This window comes from Theropithecus gelada, chromosome 12 (assembly GCF_003255815.1).
Source record: "Theropithecus gelada isolate Dixy chromosome 12, Tgel_1.0, whole genome shotgun sequence".
NCBI lineage: Eukaryota > Metazoa > Chordata > Mammalia > Primates > Cercopithecidae > Theropithecus > Theropithecus gelada.
In genome coordinates this window covers 66,930,655-66,955,823 of record NC_037680.1, presented here as the reverse complement: position 1 = coordinate 66,955,823, position 25,169 = coordinate 66,930,655, and the positions used below count along the sequence as shown (strand labels likewise).

Here is a 25,169-nt window from a genome sequence, read left to right as displayed (position 1 = left end):
AGTGAAAAAAAATTTTTTTTTAGAAAAGATATTTATATCTTGTTTCTCCAACAAAAGAATTCCATAGATGTTCAAGATACAAAGTGAAATTAATTGAATTTGCTGCTGGTACTCTGCATTTATTTGTTAAGAAGGAATACAATGTAGGGATTTAAGGGGGGTCACAGAAGCTTTGTGACAGTAATGTACATTCATCTATTTCTAAACAAGTATCAGTAGCCAGGTGGGGCAACAAAATTGTTTGTTCAGGGTAACCAAATTAATGAAAAGGCAAGGTTTCCCATATTCACTGTATTTCAATTACTGAAACTTAAAACCCTTTCCCCATTGAAATAATATTACAAATAGCAAGAGTACCCAGGTTAACTGAACTAACAGTGCTAAGAAGCTGAGGGTCACAGAGTACATACTTTCTTTTGTTTTTTGTTTTTTTGGAGACAGAGTCTCACTCTATTGCCCAGGCTGGAGTGCAATGGCACAATCTTGGCACACTGCAACCTCCCAGAGTGCATACTTTTTAAGGGGAAATTCTTCCTACTTTTCAGTCTGGGATGCCAGCAACACATCTCACCAAGGCACCCCCACCCCGAGCTTCAGGACCTACTCACTCCCCTAGAGCGGTGAGCCACAGCAGCATGCCTGGGATCCCCAGCCACTGGCTTCCTCCAGGGCAATGGTTCCAACATGTGAGAACCATGGAGTTATTGCCAGGGTTCTCTGATAGCCCTAACTATATGTCACACTTAAATACATACATTGAACTGATTTTCAAATGTACATTGGTGCTACCATCATACATTTATTTCTCTAATAAACATTAATGCAATTCTTATTAGCTTTCTATCATTATGCATTTTCTCAGATAGGACACCCTAAAAGCACAGCTATGACATGTGGGAGCCTGCGAATGCTGTAACATTAAAATGGTGTCTTCAGATTCCTTATAAGTGATAGGACAGGTAAAACGTTAGCAGAAGAGAGGAAAGAGAAAGTCCCGAACTTGATCAGCACCATCACAGGCCATAGCAAGTTAACACTTACCATTTGAAAGCTGTCTCCATATAAAATTATCTACTATTTTAATACACAAGATTTGTTTCTTTGTCAGGAAACTAATTTGGGAAATCTCAGATTTCTTATCTTTTCATAGCATAAAACAAAGGATTTTTAAAAGCTCGGTGATTGAAAGCAGTTATTTAAGGTTTCACAGAAAGATTTCCTCAATAAATTATAGTTTGTCATACTTTAGAAACAATTTAGACCGAAGGTACACTTTTTTAAAAGAAAAAATTACAATTCAATTTGAAAGGTTTGTTTTGTTTTTATACCTACTTATGTGAATCCCTCTTTTATACACAAATACACAATCTTTTCAGAAAAGAACTTAGGTAAATACAATTAGTATAGGATTATAAGTCCAAAATCTAAAAATCCTAGGAACACAGAAAAATAAGACTGGAAAAATAAGAATTATAATGAGAAACAAAAGCACAACTCTGGGTATTAGTAATATAACATTAGGTTGTAGTTCTAGTATATGCATTATATTAATACCATATTTATAATGGGTCCTTGATAAATGCTTATTCAAGATTGCTGCTATCACTTGGCTATTTCAACACTATTAGACACTCAGGAAGTCAAGAAGGTTAAAGAAAGCACAATCTATACACAAGGCAGTTTAAACAGAAATGTGTGGGTGCTTCTTTCTCAGAACTTTTATGAGTTTACAACTGAGACCAGAATATAGATCTCAAGGTTTATAACACACTTTCCTGTAGCCCTGGACTATCATCAGTTATTTTTACTTACATCCCCTAAATGTGCTACAGTCTAAAATAATAATTTATATCCTTAGTACATTCCCATATATGTAATTTAAAATTGTTTTATTTTGCTATTAGGGTTCTGATAACTTGAGAATTACCATAAGCTATCAATTCTAATGATATAATTACTTTCAGAAAAAGGTTTATTACTTAGCCCATAAAAGAAAAAAGTGGCTGAGCACAGTGGCTCACATCTGTAATCCCAGCACTTTGGGAGACAGTGGTGGCAGGACCGCTTGAAGCCAGGAGTTCAAGACCAGCATGGGCTGTTAAGCAAGATACCATGTCAGAAAACCTTTTTATAATGAGTCAGGCATGGTGGTTCACACCTGTGGTTCTAGCTACTCAGGAGGCCAAGGCAGGAGAATCACTTGAGCCCAGGAGCTCAAGGCTGCAGTGAACGAGGATCACACCACTGCACTCTGGCCTGGGTAACTGAGAGACACCCTGTCTGTAAAAAAATAAAAATAAAAAAGATAGATACTTGAACATATATACCATACCAATAATTTTTTAAATGGAAATATTCAATGCTGGTGAGTATGAGAATTGACAGGCTCTGTCATTTACTGAGAGTAAAAATATAAACTTTCTGAAAAGCAAAGACTTAAATGTAAAGATTTTTATTGCAACAGTTTTCACAATAATCACAACTGAAACAAAGTAACTGATCGATAATAAGGACAGTTAAATAAGTTATAGTGAAAATAGGTAAACAAGCTATAGAGAAAAAAAATCTTATATCCATATGATGGGAAAATAGAACTTAACTACTTGGGAAAATGCATCATGTTAAATGAAAGAGCAGGACACAAACCTCTAGATATAGTACAGTTTATATTTGTAAATCTATGTGGTTCAAATAAAATGTATTTAAGAAAAAGACTCGATGAAAATGATACCAAAATGTTATCAGGGATTATCTCTGAGTAGTAAAATTTGGACCTATTTAATATTTTTCTTTTACTTGGCTGGATTTTTAAAAAATTATTATTTATCACTTTAAAAATATACACTTAAAAAGGAATTATTTTAAATATAAAACATTTGAGTGACAACTGGGATGTCCTTGTTCCAGGAGTTCCTGAAAAACTATACAGAGTTATTAAATTGAGGTCTGATCATTCATCTAATGCCTTGTGCTTCTCAGTATACACAATTGAAAGGGACTGTCACAAGGACTTCGAGACACTCTTAAAAGACATACACACCTTTAACAGGGAGCCTCATTACACAGAAAATAAAATTGAAACATGTGTCATGTTTACTCATTCAAAAGAACGATAATAAAGTCTTTTATTTAAACTCCCTTATAAATGTGAATTGGGGCATATTTGTTCATTAGTTAAACACAATTGCACAGGCATGATTTTGAAATAGAATTAAGAAAGGCACTCTATGATAGCTAAAGAAGCTTGCCTTTGCTGAATTGGAGCATGTTCATCAAGAACACTTCTTTATTTTATATTCCAGGATACATGTGCAGGACATGCAGGTTTGTTACATAGGCAAACGTGTGCCATGGTGGTTTGCAGCACCTAAGTATTAAGCCCCACATGATTTGTTATTTATCCTGATGCTCTCTCTCCCCCCACCACTCCACCCGCCAGATAGGCCCCAGGAACACAGTACTCCTTAAAAGTCACAGGCAGCATGCATGTCACTTTGTATGATTCTGCTTTATGTGTTTTGTGTGGTGGCTTCTTCCTTTGCTCTACATGACAGAAACGTGTGTACCTTGAGGCCAAGTATGTTCTACTTTAACTTTGTCCCTAAAAGTGCCCTGAACAGTTAAGAATTCCCAGCATGACTCATAGAGACTCACTCCTGCCACTGCTCCAGTGCTCAGTTTGTCCTGGAATCCTGGGCCCTACCTGCCATGTCTCTCCTCTTCACCCCACAGTATAGCAGGGCTCACGGTACATTGGTTTATTGGAGCTCAGAGAGAGCAGACCCCGTGCAGAGTGGAGTGCACCTGCCTGTGGAGGAAGGTCTCTCTACATAACCAACACAGACTGCTAACTACCAGTCCAGGCTCGTCACTCACTTTCCTTTGGCACGGTTAACCCACACATCGGGCTTGTTCAGGCAGCACCAGTGCCTCCTTTTTATCCTCCTCACAGCCACCCACCAGAGCTCCCTCTGCCCACTGCTGATTCATAGTGTCCCTGTCTTTCCCCCATCCCACTCTTGGTCTCAGATCAAAATGCTTCCAAACATTTCCTCAGAGTCATTCAGAGTTGGACTTTCCTGTTTTGTACTTGCCAAATGTTTCCTGAATTGGTCTCTCATTCTAAAACATGCTCCACAACGAATGTCAAAGAAAGCCATCTCTGCCCCCTTAATTCAATTTTTTCCACATCTCTTGAACATGGTTTAAAAACCTGCTAAATTTCTTCCCATTTTTGCCCTATTCTCTTGCATTCTATCCCACCCCTCCCATTCTAAAATGCAGCAGGACCACCAGGTCACAAGGTAATACAGAACTCTCACTCACATCTCTTCAACACAGTCATCAACACGTGGCTCAGCTAGATTTACATCATAATGGATCAAGGCAGACAGAGGCTACTTTGAACACATACAACATTGGGATGTAGTTTTTGTTGGTGCTGAGGTAGAGGTGGGGGTTCGGGAGGGTGTGCTCTTTTTAAAGCCGTAACGTAGCAACCAGTATCTATAGCAGGCACATATTAATATATAGACTTAAGGTTTAGGTGTTCCATGTTTGTAATTATTTATTATTTGTTTGGCTTTTCTGTTTTGGCCTCTGCACCAACAAATCAAACATCACTTGTCTGAACAAATGACTGGTAGTTTCCAAAAGTTGCCCAGCCAACTTGAGACAATGCCATTTTGCAAAAACAGTAAATAAATATCATCCAAATGTGGGCAATCAAAAACAGCTACAAAGCATGTGTTACTGAATCCAGCAGTGGGGTTAAGTACTGGATAATGAATGTATCATTCAGAATTCAGGAAAACAAATCAGGCTGACACAAGCCCCTCTCACCCCCAAAAATGCCAGTAGAGTAAATGGGATCAGATAGCTAATGTTGGATAATTAAACATGGAGGAATTATAAACTCAAAGGGAATGTTCTTGGTGGAGGCATTAAGGTGTTTTCATTGCCCCACACAGAATTCACATCAGATGTGTTTGTTTGCTTTTCCCAGTAATCAAAAATGCTGTGCCCAGAGAAATGCCATGTTAGTTGAGTTTGAGAAACAAATTTTACCCAAACTGGCTTTGTACTAGGGTAGGACTCTGCACTTGATTTCTGCTTTAAAGATAACTTATTAAACAAAGTTTCCTAAATTAAAAGATTGAGATTTCCTTCTGCCTAAAACATAATTAGAACCTAAAATGAAATGTTGGATAATACCTAAAATTGTGAGAATATCTCTTCTGTAAAATACTTTTACAATTCTCTCTTTCTTAAGATTATCTACTACCACAATGATAATTAACCAAGTTTAAGCATGTGTTTTCTTGATTCTGAAAAGTCTGAATGTATTACGGCTCTGGATTTCTAAGTCTGGGCAGGGAAATCTATTAATTTTTAAGGATTCTAAGCAGTGGTTTTAGTTAATTTTACACAGAATTTGATAGAACTGTGGGATGCATCAGATTAGATTAACTTGATAACCTGCTGCTCCTAAATTGTTACTAAAAATAATTACACCTAAACTCATCCAGAATACCATAATTTCATGAGATGACACAGCAGGTAAATTGGTTTCTCCAACTCCTACCTTCTACCAGATTGTTCTGTACAGAACAATCATGTGTCCAAAGACAGCCATCACTAGCAAGACCAGGAAGAAAGAAATTCTTATCACCCCTAATCAAGCAGATAAATTGTGTATGCTCCAAAGCATTCTTATTGAGGAAGAAAACTGAGGAGTTGTAGAATATGCTACAGTTACTGTTAGAAAAAGGAAAAGCCAGTCACCTGAGACTCTATACCCTTTGCCCCCCAATTCTCAGTATGCCACCTTTCACTTTCATCTCCTGAGTCTCATTTCACTTTCCTAACATTAGAGTTTAGGCACATTCAATTTTATCTTACTTTGGATTGTTATAAAGTCAATTAATTCTAGTCTTCTTCCTTTTTAGTTCATATAATAAGATAACACATGCTTGTTCCAAAAACAAAATTTTAAGCCCAAACATAACTTTATAAGGTAAAAAGCAAAAACATCCTCTTTTCTCCATCTTGTCTCACTTCCTTAAGATAGCCACTGTCGGCTGGCCGCAGTGGCTCATGCCTGTAATCCCAGCACTTTGGAAAGCCTAGGTGGGGGGATCACGAGGTCAGAAGATGGAGACCATCCTGGTCAACATGATGAAACCCCATCTCTACTAAAACTACAAAAATTAGCTGATCATGGTGGCATGCGCCTGTAATCCCAGCTACTCAGGAGGCTGAGGCAGGAGAATAGTTTGAACCCGGGAGTAGGAGGGTGCAGTGGGCCGAGATCGAGCCACTGCACTCCAGCCTGATGACAGAGTGAGACTCCGTCTGAAAAAAAAAAAAAAAAAGCTACTGTCAACAGTTTGGGGACAAAAGGTATATGTGTGCCTGTATGCAGGTTTAAACAAATGTATATAAATTTCTTCTGAAGCTTGTTTTTTCTTTCTTTCTTTTTTTGAGATAGAGTCTCGCTCTGTTGCCTAGGCTGGAGTGCAGTGGTGTGATCTCGGGTCACTGCAACCTCCGTCTCCCTGGTTCAAGCAATTCTCTGCCTCAGCCTCCCAAGTAGCTGGGATTCCAGGTGCCTACCACCACACCCAGCTAATTTTTGTATTTTTAGTAGAGATGGGGTTTCACCATCTTGGCCAGGCTGGTCTTGAACTCCTGACTTTGTGATCCACCTGCCTCGGCCTCCCAAAATGCTGGGATTACAGGCATGAGCCACGTTGCCTGGCCATTTTTTTCATTTAATATACAGCATCTTGATTTTTCAGCCAATGTACAAAATAGCTAGCAGACACACATTTATTGCATTTCTTCCTTTCCCTACAATGAGATTGCCAAATTAAGATTTACTGTCAAAGGAAGTAAAACAAAAAAAAAACCTGTCAGCTTCATATTGCCTTCAATCTGTAACTGGTGAGGACAAAATGGTAAACATACACACATTAATATACATACATAATAAATACATAAATTACCCTACATGGCTAAATGTTAACATAAGTAATACATGTACATTGAAATGAAGTTAATTTTCAAGGGCAAGAAGCTAAGGAAGGCATCTGCATAGGTGGAGAGACTTAATGGGTTCTGATTAGTGAGGGACACCATGTGGAAATTTCCTGGGCTTTGGAGTCAGAAACATGAGGTCAAATCTAACTCTACCTCTTACTGATTATGCGGTTTGTGTAAGTTGCTTAACCCTTCTAAGCTTCCCTTTTGTCATGCACAGAACTAGGGGAAATACTTATCTTATAGAGATTTATAAATAAATGTTTAAGATGGTGTCTTGAACATAATAAGTACTTAAAAAATGCCTTAATACTGTTAATAATCCAGACACCATATATGATGGAATTGGTGATCCCATACTTTCAACACCACAAAATACCTGTGAACTCTGGTTTTTGTCTTTGTGTTTTATTTGCCTTCATGCTTTTATATTTGTATAGACATGGAAAGTGCCTTAGAAATAAACTGCTGTAAACATAAAGGACACACAACTACTTAGTAGCTTTAATGCATTATTGAAGGGATGCTCTCTCCTCCTATTTCCCCAGAGCATTGGGCTCATTAACAATGTCCCATCCTTCCCCTAAGCAATCCTAAATTTTACTTACACCTTGTGATAAATATAAGCCATCTGACTACGACTAAATAACTGACAATATCCTCCACCTCTGCTAGCAGCTTGACGTATCAAAAGCCATGCTTCCCAAAGAAGAGGATCCTATCCTCTTTCACTTAACAAGGCTAAAACAGATGCATACACTTTTAGCTGGCTAGTGCCCACGACTTGGGGAAAGGACCTACCAAGTACACATCTCCTTTTATTACATATTTTAGTCAACTGTATGTCCACCTACCCTTCACATTTATCTATACTTAAGAGGTTAGATTTCTAGAAAACCATGCACTTCTAGAAGGATTAGGGGAAATTTTGGCCACTATACTATCCAACCATCCTCTTTTCCATGTGAGAAAACAGGAAGATGTGACATGCCCAAGGACACACAGCTATTCAGATACCAGTTGAGATTACAACTTCAACTCTTTAAGTCTTTTGCACACTAATAAGCAAGGTATGTGTTCCAGTAGTTCTGTGAGGTGCTTATTCAATCTTTTTGGATGAAAAGAAACGTCGGTGGTTGCGAATGCATAAGGGTAATTAACCCACCTGTCTGTCCCTGTGGGGATGGGATTAATGAGGGGGAAAGTTGCGTTTGTAATTTTCTGCCATCTTACCTAAATTTGCAGGAAAATTGCTCTATGGGCAATAAATATGACTCAGAAAGACTAGCAACCCCCAGTAGTATCTCAAAAGGGCTCCAGAGACCTGTTAGACCAAGTGGAAGTAAAGCACGAAGAGGGGGATGTCTGCTAGGATGGTGGCAGGCAGGGGAGAGGTTTTTTTTTTCCTGTATTTATTCACCTGGGAGGGCAGACGTTGTCAATTTCCTCCTCCTGCCACACAACTGGCCACGTCCTTGTCACTGGGGCTGTGTGGAGGTTCTCACCTCCTCCTTTCTCCCAGGGATGTTTACAGCGAAGGCGCAGGTCGGCCTGGGTGGAGGAGGACCCGGGCATCTGCGCCCCCCCGCCCCCCCGCCCCCCCGTCCCCCCGTCCCCCCGTCCCCACCCGCGGCAGCAGCTGCGGGCGCCCGGCGAGGGCTCCCTGGGCAGCGCCTTTGTTTTCCCGACTCCAATTACGTTTGCGGAAGTGCTGCCAGCACCCGGCACGCTGGGGGCGCAGGCGGCAGCCTCCCCCAGCACCCCACAAAGATGACACCCGACACGGAAGCCGGGGGAGGGAGGGAGGGAGCGGCGGGTGAGCGAGGCCCGGAGCAGAGACAGCGGCGCACGCTCGTCTCCGAGCCCCGGCCACGAAGCCCCTTTCCCGGCAGCAGGTGGAGCGCGGCTGAGGTGCCTCCCTGCCCTCCGGCTGGGCCCGTCCGGGGCGGGGGAGGCCAGGGCGGGTCTGCGAGCCCCTTCTCCGCACTCCGGGCCCGACTCACCTGCTGCGGCGGCGGCAGCGCTCAGCTGCGCGGGGCGCGGGGAACCCTGTCCCCCGAGCGCGGGGCGGTGGCTCGGGGCCCCGGGGAGGCGGCTGTCGGGGCAGCGCGCACCATCCCGGGCTGCTCGCGCGCTCCTTGGGGGCTGCGGCGGGCTGGGCGGGGCGCGGCGAGGGATGCGGACCGGGTGGGGCCACGGAGGCAGAGGGCCCAGCGCTCCCGCCGGCGCGACCTTCTCTCCCGCTGCGGCTCCTCCTCCTCCCCGGCCCGGGCCTCACAGTCGCCGCTGCTCACTACCGGCTGGACCCGTTTCAGGGCCGGGCGCCGAGGACCGGCCGCCAGGTGCAGCGCTCCGCCTCCTGCGGCGGCGGCGGCGGCGGCGGATGCGTCGACCGCGCGCTCTCGGCCTCCAGCCCGCCCCGGCGGCCCCGAGGGACTCCTGAACCCAGCCCGGCCGGGGGAGCTCGCTGAGGAGGCGAAAGCACTGGGCGAGGCTCCATCCCTTCCCCACTCTCCACCCCCCCGCCCCCACGTGGCTCCCGCTGAGCCCCCAGGCAATGAGTACCGGCCAGGAAAGGTGGGGGAAAATGTACTAACATCCCTTATTCTTTGAGCACCTTTTAAGTGGCACACACAATGCTAACGTGGTCAGTGCGTTATCTCCGCGTCTGTCCCTGGTTGACCCGGGAAGGAGGAGCCGGCGGGGTGAGGAAGACAAACGATCTGTGAGTTTCGGGGCTCACCAAGAAGGGGTAACACTGAGACGAATGCGCCCTTTTTCAGGAAGGTGCTACTGGCACCTTGCTGAAAAGCCAACCGTGTGTGTCGCACTAAGAATATAATTAAAATTGTATTTCTAGTTAAACACGCAGAGAGTGGAGGGAGAGTGGAGTATTCACTTGGCAAGTATGTCTGTGTGCCTGTGATGGACTTTGGGGGATACCACTCGTGTTCTTAAGGAGTTTATGGTCTTGTTGTGGCAACGACAAGAGTGACGATGGTAGCTAACGCTTCTAAACGTCGATTATGTATGGGGCACTGTGTAGGTACTATTTGAGCCTTATAACCCTATAAGTATAGGAAACGTTATTCCCATTTTACAACTGAGGAAAGCCGAGGCTGAAAGTTAATGTGACCCGTCCAAAGTTACTAAACAGCGAAAGGGAAAACAGGCTTCCTTTATCTCCAGGCTTTAAGCTCTTAACCATGAAATCATACTGATAAGAATTTGATAGGCCCTGAAGTTTCCAAATTTTGAGTCCCTCTTTAGGAGGAGTAAAACAATTACAAATACGAAGTTTCTAGGGCCCCTCCCTGAGCTTATGAAGGGTCCCTGAAGCTTCAACTGCAATAGCCTCATGCTAAATCCACTTTCAATATTCACATAGATATTGATTGACATGGTGCCGATCATTTCTTTCTCCAGGCATTTCTTTCTCCTGTCAGGAACATGAGACACAGGTCCCCTCCTTGAAACTCTTCCCTTCTCTTCTTTTGGTGTCCCACAAGTGTTAGATTTTTTCCTCCTTGAAACTCTCCCCTCCTCTGCATTCTGTGACCCACAAGTCTTGGGTTTTCCTCTTCCTCTCCAACTACCCTTTGCTCTACTTGAGTTTCAGTTTTCCGTGGGTTTTGTTCCAGGCTTTCCTTTCTTCTGATTCTGTTTTGTTTTGTTTTGTTTCTGCGAATGCTCTCACTCCTTGGCTTCAATCTCAGAATATTTGAGGATGCTTTCAAAAGCCTTCTCTTGGGGTCAGCTTCTCTCCTGAGGGCCAGATCCGTAAGGCCAGTTGTCCGGTGGGATGTGTCACAGGTACCCCAACCTCACTAAGTACCACATCAATGTTCCTACTCGCTTTTTTTTTTTTTTTTTTTTTGAGATGGAGTCTCACTCTGTGGCCCAGGCTGGATTGCAGTGGCACGATCTCAGCTCATTGCAACCTCTGCCTCCTGGGTTCAAGTGATTCTCCTACCTCAGCCTCCTGAGTAGCTGGGATTACAGGCACGTGCCACCATGCCTAGCTAATTTTTGTGTTTTTAGTAGAGATGGGGTCTCACCATTTTGGCCAGGCTGGTCTCAAACTCCTGACCTCAAATGGTCTGCCCGCTTCAGCCTCCCAAAGTGCTGGGATTACAGGTGTGAGCCACTGCGCCTGGCCCCCACTCACTCTTGCTTCTGGGTTCCCAGACTCTGGGGTCCCAAACAGCCATCCACCCAGTTGTATAAGGCCCTTTTTTTCAATGCTCCTTTCACCCTTATACCCATGCCCGTTGTATTAGTTACCTATTGCTGCTGTAACCAGTTATCATAAACTTTGTGGATTAAAACACACATTTATTATTATCTTACAATTCTGGAGGTCAAGAGTCCAAAATGGGTTTTAGTGAACTAAAACCAAGGTGATTACAGGGCTGTATTCTTTCTGTAGGCTGTAGAGAAGAATCCATGTCTTTGACCTTTTTCCCACTTCTAGGGGCTGCTCACATTCTTTGGCTCATGGACCCTTCCTCCATCTTCAAAGCATACCACCCTAACCTCAGCCACAATCCTCGCATTACGTTTTCTGATTCTGACCCTCATTACATTGGGTTCACCTTCATGATCCAGGATAATCTCCTCCTTTCAAGAATCTTAATCCCATCAGCAAAGTCCATTTTGCCAGGAAGCATATTCACAGGTTCCTGGGATTGAGACATGGACATCTACAGTGGGCCATGACTCTGTCTATGACACCCAGTCAGATGCCAAACTCTGGATTCCACCTTTTCAAATATCTCTAGCACCTGTCCTCTTCTCTCCATCCCTGTGCTATCCTAATCTCTGTTATCTCTCCTTTGCTTATGGCAACCATTTCTCTGGTCTCTCTGCCTCAAAATGTTCTCTCATCCAATCAACTTACCACTTTGCCACCAAAGTAATATTTTATTTTATTTTATTTTATTTTCCTTTCTTTTCTTTTTGACAGGATCTTGCTCTGTCACTCAGGCTGGAGTACAGTGGTGTGATCATAGCTTACTGTAACCTCAAACTCCTAGGCTCAAGGTATCCTCACACTTCAGCCTCCCAGATAGCTGGGACTACAGGTGCATACCACCACACCCACCCAAGTTTTAATTTTTTTTGTACAGGTGGAGTCTCACTATGTTTTAGGAGAGGAGCAAGGTTGGCTGGTAGCACAGCTAGGAGGTACAATACAATGTGAAGGGTGCCTCATGGTGTTGCACAATCCTATGAGACAGCAAAGAAATTACATGGTAAGGTGTTTGTAAAGATTCTTTTGGTGCTGGGCGTAGTGGCTCATGGCTGTAATCCCAACACTTTAGGAGGCCAAGATGGGCAAATCACTTGAGCCCGGGAATTTGAGACTAACCTGGGCAACGTGGCAAAAACCTCATCTCTTAAAAAGTACAAAAATTAGCCAGGTGTGGTGGCATGCCTATAGTCCCAGCTACTAGGGAGGCTAAGGTAGGAAGATTGACAGAACCCGAGAGGTCAATCTCCCAACCTTAGCAGTGGGCCATGGTTACACCACTGTACTCCAACCTGGGTGACAGAGTGAGACCCTGTCTCAAGAGAAAAAAAGAAAAAAAAGTAACTGTAACCAGTAGCAAGGAGAAAGGTTAACAACGGCATAGACCACAGTGGTAGTGGCAGGGATGGGGAGAAACAGATGGATTTGAGAGTTTGGGGAAGTATATGAGCATACTTGGTGATATGTTGCATGTGGGAGACAAGGGAAAGGAGGTGCTAAGAATGACTCACAGGTTTCTGGCTTGAGCAACTGGGGAAGATTGTGAAAACCTTTACTGAGAGGGAGGAGACTGTGGGAGAAACAGGTTGGAATGGAAAAAGGAAGAAAGAGTTCACATTTGACTCAGTGAGTTTGAGATGCCTGTGAGCCTTGCAGGTGGAGCTGTGAAGCAGGCAATTAAACTTGAGTCCACAGCCCAGAAGAAAGGGCTGGATTTGGCAGTCATCAGTATTGAGGTACTATTTACAGTCATTAGACTGAAGGGGATGACTCGGGAAGAGAATAGACTCAGAGAGTCCAGAGAAGGGCCAACATTTACCAGTTGGTATAGGAGGGGAAACCAGGAAGGATCAGTCAGAAGTAGGAGGCAACTTAGGAGGATGTTGTCACCGAAGACTATATAAGAGTTGTTTCAAGCAGGGGTAAGTGGTTTGCACTCTCTCGCTCGTCCATATCCTAGATAAAGCATGATGTCCTCCACAGACTGGCTTTATCGCCCCTCGGTGGCTTCATTTACCATGTGCCTTCTCTATCATGGCATCTACCATATACTATTGTAATCATTTGTTTAATTTCTATGCTAGATTGTAAGCTCCTTAAAGACAGGGGGAGGCCGGGTGCGGTGGCTCACGCCTGTAATCCCAGCACTTTGGGAGGCCGAGGTGGGCAGATCATGAGGTCAGGAGATTGAGACCATCTTGGCTAACACGGTGAAACCCCATCTCTACTAAAAATACAAAAAATTAGCCGGGCATGGTGGCGGGCGCCTGTGGTCCCAGCTACTTGGGAGGCTGAGGCAGGAGAATGGCGTGAACCCGGGAGGCGGAGCTTGCAGTGAGCTGAGATCGCGCCACTGCACTCCAGCCTGGGTGACAGAGCGAGACTCTGACTCAAAAAAAAAAAAAAAAAAAAAAAAAAAAAGGGACAGGGAGAAACTCTGTGTTGTTCGATATTTGTATTATTTAGCATAGACAGTAGTCCATTGGAACAGCTCATATACAGTGGTTTAAATTTTTTTTTAAAGTATAATTTTCCCTCATATAAAAGTTTAGGTAAACATATGTAACACACCTGCACATGTTCCCTGGAACTTAAAAAATCATACAATAAAATAAAAAAGTTTAGGTAAATAAGTGAGCCCATGGTGTTGGGATTCAAGATTTACGCTCTTTTGATCTTGTTGCTCGGTCATCAAAACCCAACATGGCTGCCCCAACTCTTACTGTCATGTGCACATTCCAGCCATTGGGGAAGGGAAAGGCATTTTCCTTCCTTTTAAGAACATGGGCCAGGTGCAGTGGCTTATGCTTGTAATCCCAGCACTTTGGGAGGCCAAGACGGGTGGATCACCTGAGGTCAGGAGATCAAGACCAGCCTGGCCAACATGGTGAAAACCCATCTCTACTAAAAATACAAAAAATTAGCCGAGCGTAGTGGTGGGTGCCTGTAATCCCATCTACTTGGGAGGCTGAGGCAGGAGAATCGCTTGAACCCAGCAGGCGGAGGTTGCAATGAGCTGAGATCGCACCACTGCACTCCAGCCTTGGCAACAAGAGTGAAACTCCTTCTCAAAAAAAAAAAAAAAAAAAAAAAAAAAAGGAAAGAAAAAGAACATGACCAGAAATTGTACATATTACTCGTTTAAATTCCAGTAGCAGAACTTGCTCATATGACCATATCTATCTGCAAGGAAAACTGAGAAATATAGTCTTTAACTCAGTAGCTGTGTACACAGATAAAAATTCTATGACTGTGAAAGAAGGGAACAGACACTGGGTGCAACCAGCAGCCCTGATATACCATTGTAACTGTATCATAGCGCCTTACTGTTGGAATATGCTTGTAGAGCATAGAGAAAGGCAAGGAAGGATAAACACCCTACTCTTGACATTAATTACCTTGGGGGGAGGACATGGAAGGGGCATGGAGGGAGAGTTATAAATTATTAATTGAATGAATGGATGGATGATAATAAATGGATAAATCCAATGGTGACAATAGTGATAAGGTGAGTTCTTTTTAGCTCCCTCTCCCACCCTCCCTCCTCAGCATTGGCTTATGAAGGAAGAGGGATTTTCACTAGACCAAAAAGATGAGTTATGTAAATAGAAGGAAAGAAGGCTAATTTATTTAAATCTTTTATTCTGGTATCTTTCTTGCTTAATTCTCTTGAGTTTTCCAGGGGGGTGATCACATTAAACTATAAACAATGATACTTTAGTCTCCTTTCCAATATTTACATCTATATTTAAAATCTTACTACATTGATAAAATAATAGTAAATATTGGTGATAATCAATAATTGTTCCCTTTCTTACTACTTTCTTTACTACAAATATCTCTATTGCTTTGCCACTGAGTATGAGGCTGGCTATTGTTTTGACATAGCTATTTTTCACTAGGTTAATCAAGAATCTTTCTATATATGGTTTAATAAGAGTTATAAAAATTAGTAATACATATTTTAACATCGTTTCCTTCATTTACTTTCTAAGATTTTTTTTCTTGTTCAATCCCAGTCCAGTTCCACATTATGTGGTGTTTATTGTCTTCGATTTATGGACTTAAATGGCAATAAATCTACTTTAGTGAGACAGTTAGGCCCTGGAGATAGAAGCATAAAATCAGGTCCTTCCATCAAGAGGCTTGTGATTTACTAACAGGGACGTGTCTACAAATAGATCAGTTATAATTAACATAATTATAATAGTAGGCAACATATGCTATGAGTGGTAAACAGATTAACTTTTCAAAAATATCTCTTCCACCACGTTCCTCCTCCCCTAAGAAAAATCCATTTGGTCCCTATGGCTTAAAGCAGATAGTCCAAAATCTTCAATCAAACACTAAGTTCTGCCCATTGCATCCTCTCAGCATTGCTGTTTCACCTACCCTGTCCCTACACACACCACTCCAAATCAGGACCTAATGCAACTGTCTCCATAGTGGCTCCCCTGTTTCCAACCTTGCACCTATGTAATAGTAAGCAAGGCACTTCAAATGTGTCTCAGTTATGTGGTTAAAAAAAAACAATTAAATTATATTTTAATTTTTTAAAACTTTTTAGTAGAGTATAACATACATACAATAAAGTACACACAGATCATGAGTACAATTGAGTTACAATAAATATAATAAAAACTGTGTAATCACCACTAATTGCAAAACACTGAACATTACTAGCACTCCAAAAGGTCCCCTTGTGACTTTTACAAATTACTACCTCTTTCTTTCTCCCCAAAGGTAACCATCATTCTGATTTCTAACCCCACAGAGTAGTTTTGCCTGTTTTTGAACTTTATATAAGTGGAATCGAAGAGTATAAAATCTTTTGTGTTTGGTTTCTTCCTTTTTTTAAAATTAGAGACAGGGTCTTGCTATATTGCCCAGACTGGTCTTGAACTCCTGAGCTCAAACAAGTCTCCTGCCTTGGCCTTCCACAGTACTGGGATTACAGGTGTGAGCCACCGCACCTAGCCACTGCACCTAGCACTGTGTATGATTTCTGGTATAGTTTAGATGTCCCCACCCAAATCTCATGTTGAAATGTAATCCCCAGTGTGGAAGGTGGGGCCATTGGGAGATGTTTGGGTCATGGGGGTGGATTACTCATGACTTGGTGCTGTCCTTGTGATACTGAGTTCTCTCAAAATCTGGTTGTTGGCTGGGCATGGTGTAATCCCAGCACTTTGGGAGGCCGAGGCAGGCGGATCATGAGGTAAGGAATTCAAGACCAGCCTGGCCAACATGGTGAAACACCATCTCTACTAAAAGCACAAAAATTAGTTGTGCATGGTGGCACATGCCTGTAGTCCCAGCTACTGGGGAGGCTGAGACAGGAGAATCATTTGAACCTGGGAGGTGGAGGTTGCAGTGAGCCAAGAACGTGCCACTGTACTCCAGCCTGGAAAAAAAAAAAGATCTGGTTGTTTAAATATATATGGCACCTCCACCCTCCACCCTCCCCTTGTTCCTGCTCTCACCATGTGATACTGGGGCTCCCCTTTTGCCTTTCACCATGACTGTAAACTTCCTGAGGTCTTACCAGGAGCTGAGCAGATGCTGGCACCATGTTCCCTCTACAGCCTTCAGAACTGTGAGCCAATTAAACCTCTTTTCTTTATAAATCACTCAGTCTCCAGAATTGCTTTTCTTTTCTTTTATTATTTTTTAAATTATTGTTTGAGACAAGGTCTTGCTCTGTCACCCAGGCTGGAGTGCAGTGGTGCAATCATGGCTCACTGCTGCTTTAACCTCCCAGGCTCACATGATCCACATACCTCAGCCTCCAATGTAGCTGGGACTACAAGTGCACCACCATGCTGGGTAATTTTTTTTTGAGAGGGAGTTTCACTCTTGTTGCCCAAGCTGGAGTGCAATGGCGTGATCTCAGCTCACTGCAACCTCTGCTTCCTGTGTTGAAGCGATTCTCCTGCCTCAGCCACCTGAGTAGCTGGGATTACAGGTGCACACCACCACGCCCCGCTAATTTTTTGTATTTTTTGTAGAAATGGGGTTTCAGCATGTTAACCAGGCTGGGCTTGAACTCCTGACCCCAGGCAATCCACCCGCCTCGGCCTCCCAAAGTGCTGGGATAACAGGCATGAGCCACCGTGCCCAGTCTTTTTTTTTTTTTTTTTTTCAGAGACAAAGTTTCACTATGTTGCTGTTGTCCTGGGCTCGAGGGATATTACCACCTCAGTCTCCCAGAGTGCTGGGATTACAGGCAGGGGCCACATGCTTAGCCTCAGGTATCTTTATAGCAATGCGAGAATGGCCTACTACAATTTCTTTTGCTCAAAATTTTATTGCTGTGTGTAGTTATTTCATTTTCAGTATACAAACATTTCACTTTATTTTCTTTTATTCTCTCGTTGATGGATATTTGGATTATTTCCATTCATTGGCATTTACAAATAACACTGCTGTGAACATCCTTGTGCTTGTCTTTGGTACACATAGGTATGAATTTCTATTGTATATGCCTAGAAGTGTAATAGCTAAGCTATAGGATATGCAGGTTTTCACCTTTGTTAGTTAATATCGAACAATTTCCAAGGTGTTTGCAAGAATTTATACTCTTGTTGACAGTTCTCTTGTTTCACATACTTGCCCTCACCTTATATTGTCAGTATTTTTTTCTTTTTTTAAAAAAATATTTTTAAATAATTTATGCTTATTAATTTTATTAATAAAAATAAATTTTTATTCATTAATTTTAGCATTCATTAGAGAATTTACAAGGACAGTACATAGAATTTCCACACATCTCTCATCCAGCTTTCTCCAGTGTTAGCATTCTACCATAGAACAAGCATCGCATCTAAGAAATTAACATTGCTACCAATACCCTAGCAAAACCCCAATTCAAACCCTATTTGGATTTCACCCAGTCTTTCTACCAATATCCTTTTTCTGTTCCAGGATCTAATTCAGGATTCCACTTAACATTTATGTCCTTTTAGTCTCCCTCCATCTGTGACAGCTCCTCAATCTTTCCTTGTCTTTCATGACCTTGATACTTTTAAAGGATGCTGGTCAGGTAGCTTGTAGAATGACTCTCAATTTAGGTTAACTGATTTTTTCTCATGGTTAGATCAGGGCCACATATTTTTGGGAAGAATGTCACAAAGATAATGTGCCCTTCTCAGATCATGTCAAAAGCACACTCATCATATATTCCATTACCTGCAATGTGAATCTTAATCCCCTCACTGAAGTTTTGTGTACTAAGTTTCTTTACTGTAAAGTCACTGTTATGGTTTGAATGTTTTTGTCCCTTCTAAAATTCATGTTGAAATTTAATCCCTAATACAACAGTCTTTAGAGGTGGCGCCTTCAGCGGGTGCTTAAGCCATGAAGGTTCCACCCTCATGGATGGAATTAGCGCCTTATAAAAGGGCTCAGGGGGCAAGTTCATTTGTTCCATCCCTTTCTGTCCTTCCCTCCCTTCTGCCATGTGAGGATGCAGCACTTGCCCCCTCCAGAAAATGCAGCAACAAAACACCATCTTGGAAGCAGAGAGCGGTCCTCGCCAGACACCAAATGCTCGTACCTTAATCTTGGACTTTCCAGCCTCCAAAACTGTGAGAAATACATCTGTATTATTTACAAATTACCTGGGTCTCAGGTGTTTTGTTATGGGCAGTTGAAACAGACAAAGACCAGTCACTATCTTTCCCTTTATAATCAACAATATTTAGGAGGAGACACTTTCGATGTTCTGCAAATATGCTATTACTCCTTAAATTTTTATTTATTAATTTTAGCATTCTTTGATTGTTCTTGCCTGCAGCTAACATTACTGTGGTATTCTAATTGAGATTTTGTGTTTTCTTCATTCCTTTTATATTTGTTAATTGAAATTCTTTTGTACAGAAAACTTTTTCCCTTTTCTCTATTTATTTACTTATTCAATACTTGATATTTGTATGAAGTCATGAATACTTATTTTATTCTTTGACTTAAAATCTATTACTTTTATTTTCTTGCTTAAATTATTCCAGCTTTTGCCATGGTGACTCAGGTTAGTTACTCCCCTTTTTGTTCTCTCAGGATGGAATTTGAGTCTAGTTTTTTAATTTCAGCAGAATTTTAAACTTACAAACAGGATAATTTTGCTGTGGATTTTATCAAAATGTCTTTGCAAATTAGTCTTCATATGACTTACATTGTAAAACTGTTTTTAAAATTTTGGTAAAATACACATAACATAAAATTTATCATGTTAGCAATTTTTTTTCTTTTTTTTTTGAGATGGAGTCTCATTCTGTGGCCCAGACTGGAGTGCAGTGGTGTGATCTCGGCTCTACTGCAAGCTCCGCCTCATGGGTTCATGGCATTCTCCTGCCTCAGCCTCCCGAGTAGCTGAGACTACAGGTGCCCACCACCACGCCCAGCTCCTTTTTCTGTATTTTTAGTAGAGACGGGGTTTCACTGCGTTAGCCAGGATGGTATCGATCTCCTGACCTCTTGTTCTGCCCGCCTCAGCCTCCCAAAGTGCTGGGATTATAGGCATGAGCCACCACACCCAGCCCATGTTAGCAATTTTTAAGATATAGCTCAATAACACTAAGTATATTCACACTGTTGCACAAAAATCACCACATTCCATCCCTAGAACCTTTTCATCTTCCCAGACTGGATCTCTGTGTTCATTAAACAGCAACTTCCTATTGCTTCTTCCCCCAAGCCCTTGGCAACCACCATTCTACTTTGTCTCAAGATTACCTTAGGTACCTCATGTAAGTGGAATCGCACAGTATTTGTCCTTTTGTGTCTGGCCTATTTCATTCAGTATGTCTTCAAGGCTCATCCATGTTGTAGCACGGTCAGAGTTAAATTCTTTAAGGCTGATAATATTCATTATATGTATATACCACATTTTGTTTATGTCTGTGTCTTTTTCACATGCCTATTTATTTATATTTTTAAGGAGTGTTGACATCACAAGATGCCCTGCAACAACACTGGAATCAATCACATCTCCAGAGAACCTTGGTTCTTTTTATTAGAAATGAACTAAATGTGCTCATTATAACTGAGGTATCACTGCTTCTAGATCCATTCAGTGAACAGGGGAGAAAATTTGTGTATGTACTAACTCATTTATACATACATATCAATATTTATTTCTGTACCTCCCTAACTATATATAATTAAAAACAAAACAAAACATGAGTTCATGCTAATACCTCCAACTCCAGTCCAGAATCATAGAGTTTATTCTTACATTCCCTCTATGATTATTTATAACTATTGTCTATCAGTGAGAAGCCTGGCTTGCATTGTCTGCAGAATAAGTATTTGTTCAAACCTAGTATACACATGAAGTAGTTTCAGAGTCGTTCACCAATACCTCTGTGTGAAACAAATTTGCCAACTACAGTACTGTGTTTTGGAATAAATTTTTTTTAGCTTTATAATAGCCAGTCAAAACACTGTTCTCCAAAGTTACTTAGCTCAGCTCCTTTCTTAACCTTCCAATGTAGTCATTCATGTGTAATGTAATTGGATTCATCTGTAATGCAATTAGATTCACTTGCCAAAGTTCTGCATTTCATCTCCTACTTTTTATTTGCATACAGTACAATTCAGTGATGCTGGTTGGTGTATTGTTCCATGGATTGTGAAAATGCACTATCTCTTAATGAGTTAGTATATACACAAATTTTCTCCTCTGTTCACTGAATGGATCTAGAAGCAGTGATACCTCAGTTACAATGAGCACATTTAGTTTGTTTCTAATAAAAAGAACCAAGGTTCTCTGGAGATGTGATTGATTCCAGTGTTGTGTAGGTTGAGGAAGAGGAGGAAGAGGAAGGGTTAATATGTTTTCTCAGGAGTGGCAGAGGGGGAGGAAAATTTGCATGTAAATGGACCCACACAATTCAAACCTGTGTTGTTCGAGAGTCCACTATAAATGGAATCATATAAAATATAGCCTCTCAGGTCTGGCTTCTTTCACTTAGCAATATCTGTTTAAGGTTTATTAATATTGTATGAAACAGTAGTTTATTCCTTTTTATTCCTTGAGCAGTATTCCATTGTATATACAGAACAATTTTTTTATCCATTCACTGGTTGAGGATATATGGGTTATTTACAGTTATTGGTTATTGTTAAAATCCTTCTGTAAACATCTGCATATAGGTTTTGTGTGAACAAAAGTTTCCAATTCACTTGAGCAAATACCTGAGAGTGGGACTGCTGGGGCACATGGTAAGTATTTGTTTAAGTTTGTAACAAACAGCCAGTTTTCAAGGTAGCTGTAATATTTTTCATTCCCACATGCAATACATGGCAATATCAGTTCCTCTGCATCTTTACCAATACTTGTTGTTTGCAGTGTTTTGAGTTTAGTCTTTCTAATAGGTGTACAGTGGTATGTCACTATGCTTTTAATTTGCCTTTCCCTAATGACTAAAGATGTTGAACATCTTTACATGCATCATTTGACAAGTATCTCTTCTTTAGTAAAGTGTCTGTTCAGATCATTTGCCCATTTTTTATGGTGTTGTTTATATTCTTATTGGTGAGTTTTGAAGGCTGTTTACATATTCTGGATACAAGTCCTCTACCAGGTATGTGATTTGCAGATGTTACTCCAAGTTCATCGCACGTCTTTTCATTCTCTTTGGCAGAGCACAGTTGTTTAATTATTATAAAGTTCAACTTAACATTATTTTTTAATTTTATGGGTTATGGTTTTGGTGTCATATATAAAAGATGTTTGTCACATCAATAAAATTCAAGGCTGGTTCTTTGAAAAGATCAATAAAATTGGTAAGTGTCTAACCAGAGTGGATAGGGGATAAAGAGAGAATATACAAATTACTAATACAAAAAAATGGGAGAGAAGATATCATTACAAGGATAATAAGAAAATATGAACAATTTTAAGCTAATACATTTGTCAATTTAGATGTAGCACACAAATTCCTTCAAAGACACAGACTATCAAAACTACCTCAACAAGAAATAGATAACATAATAGAAATATGCACATATCTATTAAAGAAATTGAATATGCAGTTTAAAACTCTTCCACAAAGAAATCTCTAAGCCTAGATGGCTTTATTAAATTCTACCAAACATTTAACTATAAATAATACCACTTCTGAATAAATACTTCCAGAAAATTATAGAAAAGGAAACTCTTCCCAACTTAACTTGTGAAGTTTATGAATTTAATGAGTTTATGAATTCATTACCCTGATTGCAAAATCAGACAAAGATAGTATCAGAAAACCCATCAGGGCCAATAGCTCTCACATGGATGTAAAAATTCTTAATCAAATTATAGCAAAGTTGAATCCAGCAATATATTTAAAAGCATAACACATCATGATCCACTGGGTTTATCTCATGAATGGAAGCTTCAAAAATCAATGTAATTTACCATATTAACAAAACAAAAAGATAATATCATATTATCATCTCAGTACTATAGAATGAGCATTTGATAAAAATCCAGTGTCTCTTCAAAATTGAGCTAGAGATTCTATTTAATGTGATGAGGCAAAAATAAATAGCATCTACATGAAAAGGAGAAAGTAAAGCTTTATTCATAGATAATATGTTTATTATTATATGTTTATTATATGTGGCAAATCCTCAACAATCCACAAAAAAGTTTGTAGAACAAATAGACCTAATAAGTGAGAGTATCAAGTTTGCAAGACACAGAATTCGATTTAAAAATCAAGTGTACTTTTCTGTATAGACAAAAAACAACACGAATTTAAATTTATAAAGCATATTTTACGTGGTATCAAAAATACCTGTACACTAAAAACTATAGTTGAAAGAAATTAAAGAAAACCTAAATAAATTGAAATGATTCATTATATTACCAGATTAGAAGCCTAAATATTATTTAAAATGCCATTTCTTTTCTTTTTTTCCTTTTTTTTTTTTTTTTTTTTTTTTTTTTTTTTTTGAGACGGAGTCTCACTGTGTCTCCCAGGCTCAAGTGCAGTGGCGCAATCTTGGCTCACTATAACCTCCGCCTGCCAGGTTCAAATGATTCTTCTGCCTCAGACTCCTGAGTAGTTGGGACTACAGGCACATACCACCATGTCTGGCTAATTTTTGTATTTTTAGTAGAGACGGGGTTTCACCATGTTGGCCAGGCTAGTCTCGAACTCCTGACCTCGTGATCCACCCACCTCGGCCTCCCAAAGTACTGGGATTACAGGTGTGCCATTTATTTGCCAATTTACAGATTAAACATAATCCCAGTGAAAATCCCAGCAAGCTTTTTGTAGAGACTGACAAGCTGATGCTAAAATGTACATAGAAATTCAAAGGGTCAGCTGGGTGTGGTGGCTTACACTTGTAATCCCAGCACTTTAGGAGGCTGAGGCAGAAGGACTGCTGAAGTCTAGGAGTTTGAGACCAGCCTGGGCAACACAGGGAGACCCTGTCTCCACAAAAAATTTAAAAATTAGCTGCGCATGGTAGCATGCACCTGTAGTTCCAGCTACTCTGGAAACTGAGGTAGGAAGATTGCTTGAACCTGGGAAGTTGAGGCTGCAGTGAGCTATGATTGCTGTACTGCACTCCAGCCTGGGTGACAGAGCGAGATCCTGACAAAAAAAAAAAAAAAAAAAAAAAAAGATAAAAGGAATTCAAATGTTCTAGAATATTCAAAGAAACTTTGAAAAAGGTCAAAGTTGGAGGACATACACTGTCCAAATTCAAAACTTATTATAACCTACAGTAATCAAGATACTGTAATATTAGTATAAAGACAATCAGAGAGATCAATGGAATAGAACAGGGAGTCCAGATATAGACTTACACATATATCAATTGATTTTCAACAGAGCTACCAATGCAATTCAATAGAGAAAGATAATGTTTTCAACATAAGTGCTGGGACAAATGGATATTCTTATTTAAAAAGTAAAGCTCAATTTTACTTCATGCCATATATGAAAATTAACTGAAGGCTGGGGCAGTGACATGCGCTTGTAATCCCAGCTACATGGGAGGCTAAGCTGGGAGGATTGCTTGAGCCCAGCAATTTGAGACCAACCTGGGCAACACAGCAAGACCCCTATATAAAAAAAATGTGCAAAAAAATTATAGACCTAAATACAATAGCTGAAACCATCGAATTCCCAGAAGAAAACATAGGGGAAAACTTGTTACCTTCATCAAGCTTTCTTAAATAGGATGTAAAAACATAACTATGAAAAGAAAATAATCAGTACATTGGACTTCATCAATATTAAAAATGTTTGCTTTTCAAAATAGTGTTATAAAAATGAAAAGGCAAGGCACAAAAAGGGAGAAATTAATTTTAAACATGCATCCAACAAATGACTTTTATGTAGCATATGTAAGAACTCTCACAACTCAATAGTAATAAGACAAACAACAAATTTTATTATTTTGTTTAAAAATGAACAAAAGTTTTTCAAATTCACATGAAGACATATCTGATTGTACATAGCAACTTTATTTGTAATAGCCAAAAACTGGAAACAAGCCAAATGTCCACCAACATGTGAATGGATAGGCAAATTGTATATTCATACAGTAGAATACTGCTTAGCAATAAAAAGACACTTCACCAAAGAAAACATATTGATGGCAAATAAGCACATGAAAAGTTGTTCATTATCAGTGATCATTAGAGCAGTATTTTAAACTGGGCACAATTTTGCCCCTATACCCCAGATACATTTGGCAGTGTCTGGAGACATTTTTGATTGTCACAACTGGGGAGTGGGTACTTTTAAATGGCAAAAACTGCAATTACTTTTGCATCAGCCTAATAGCATGTAGTGAGTAGAAGCTGGGGATGCTGTTAAACTTCCTACAATGCACAGGGCAGCCCCTCCCCACAAAGACTTGTTTGGTCCAA

At 40.7% G+C, this 25,169-nt stretch overlaps 1 protein-coding gene across 1 annotated transcript in view; it reads right to left on the bottom strand.

Moving 5' to 3' along the window:
• Positions 1 to 9,191, bottom strand: part of MFSD6 (major facilitator superfamily domain containing 6) — an 86,653-nt gene extending 77,462 nt beyond the window's left edge. Inside the window, exons 1-2 of the mRNA XM_025404961.1 lie at positions 9,045 to 9,191; positions 2,159 to 2,280 (exon numbers count right to left, since the gene is read on the bottom strand). The gene's annotated coding sequence lies outside the window, so the exon portion shown is untranslated. The remainder of the gene's footprint in view (positions 1 to 2,158; positions 2,281 to 9,044) is intronic.
• Between the last annotated feature and the right edge of the window lie 15,978 nt (positions 9,192 to 25,169).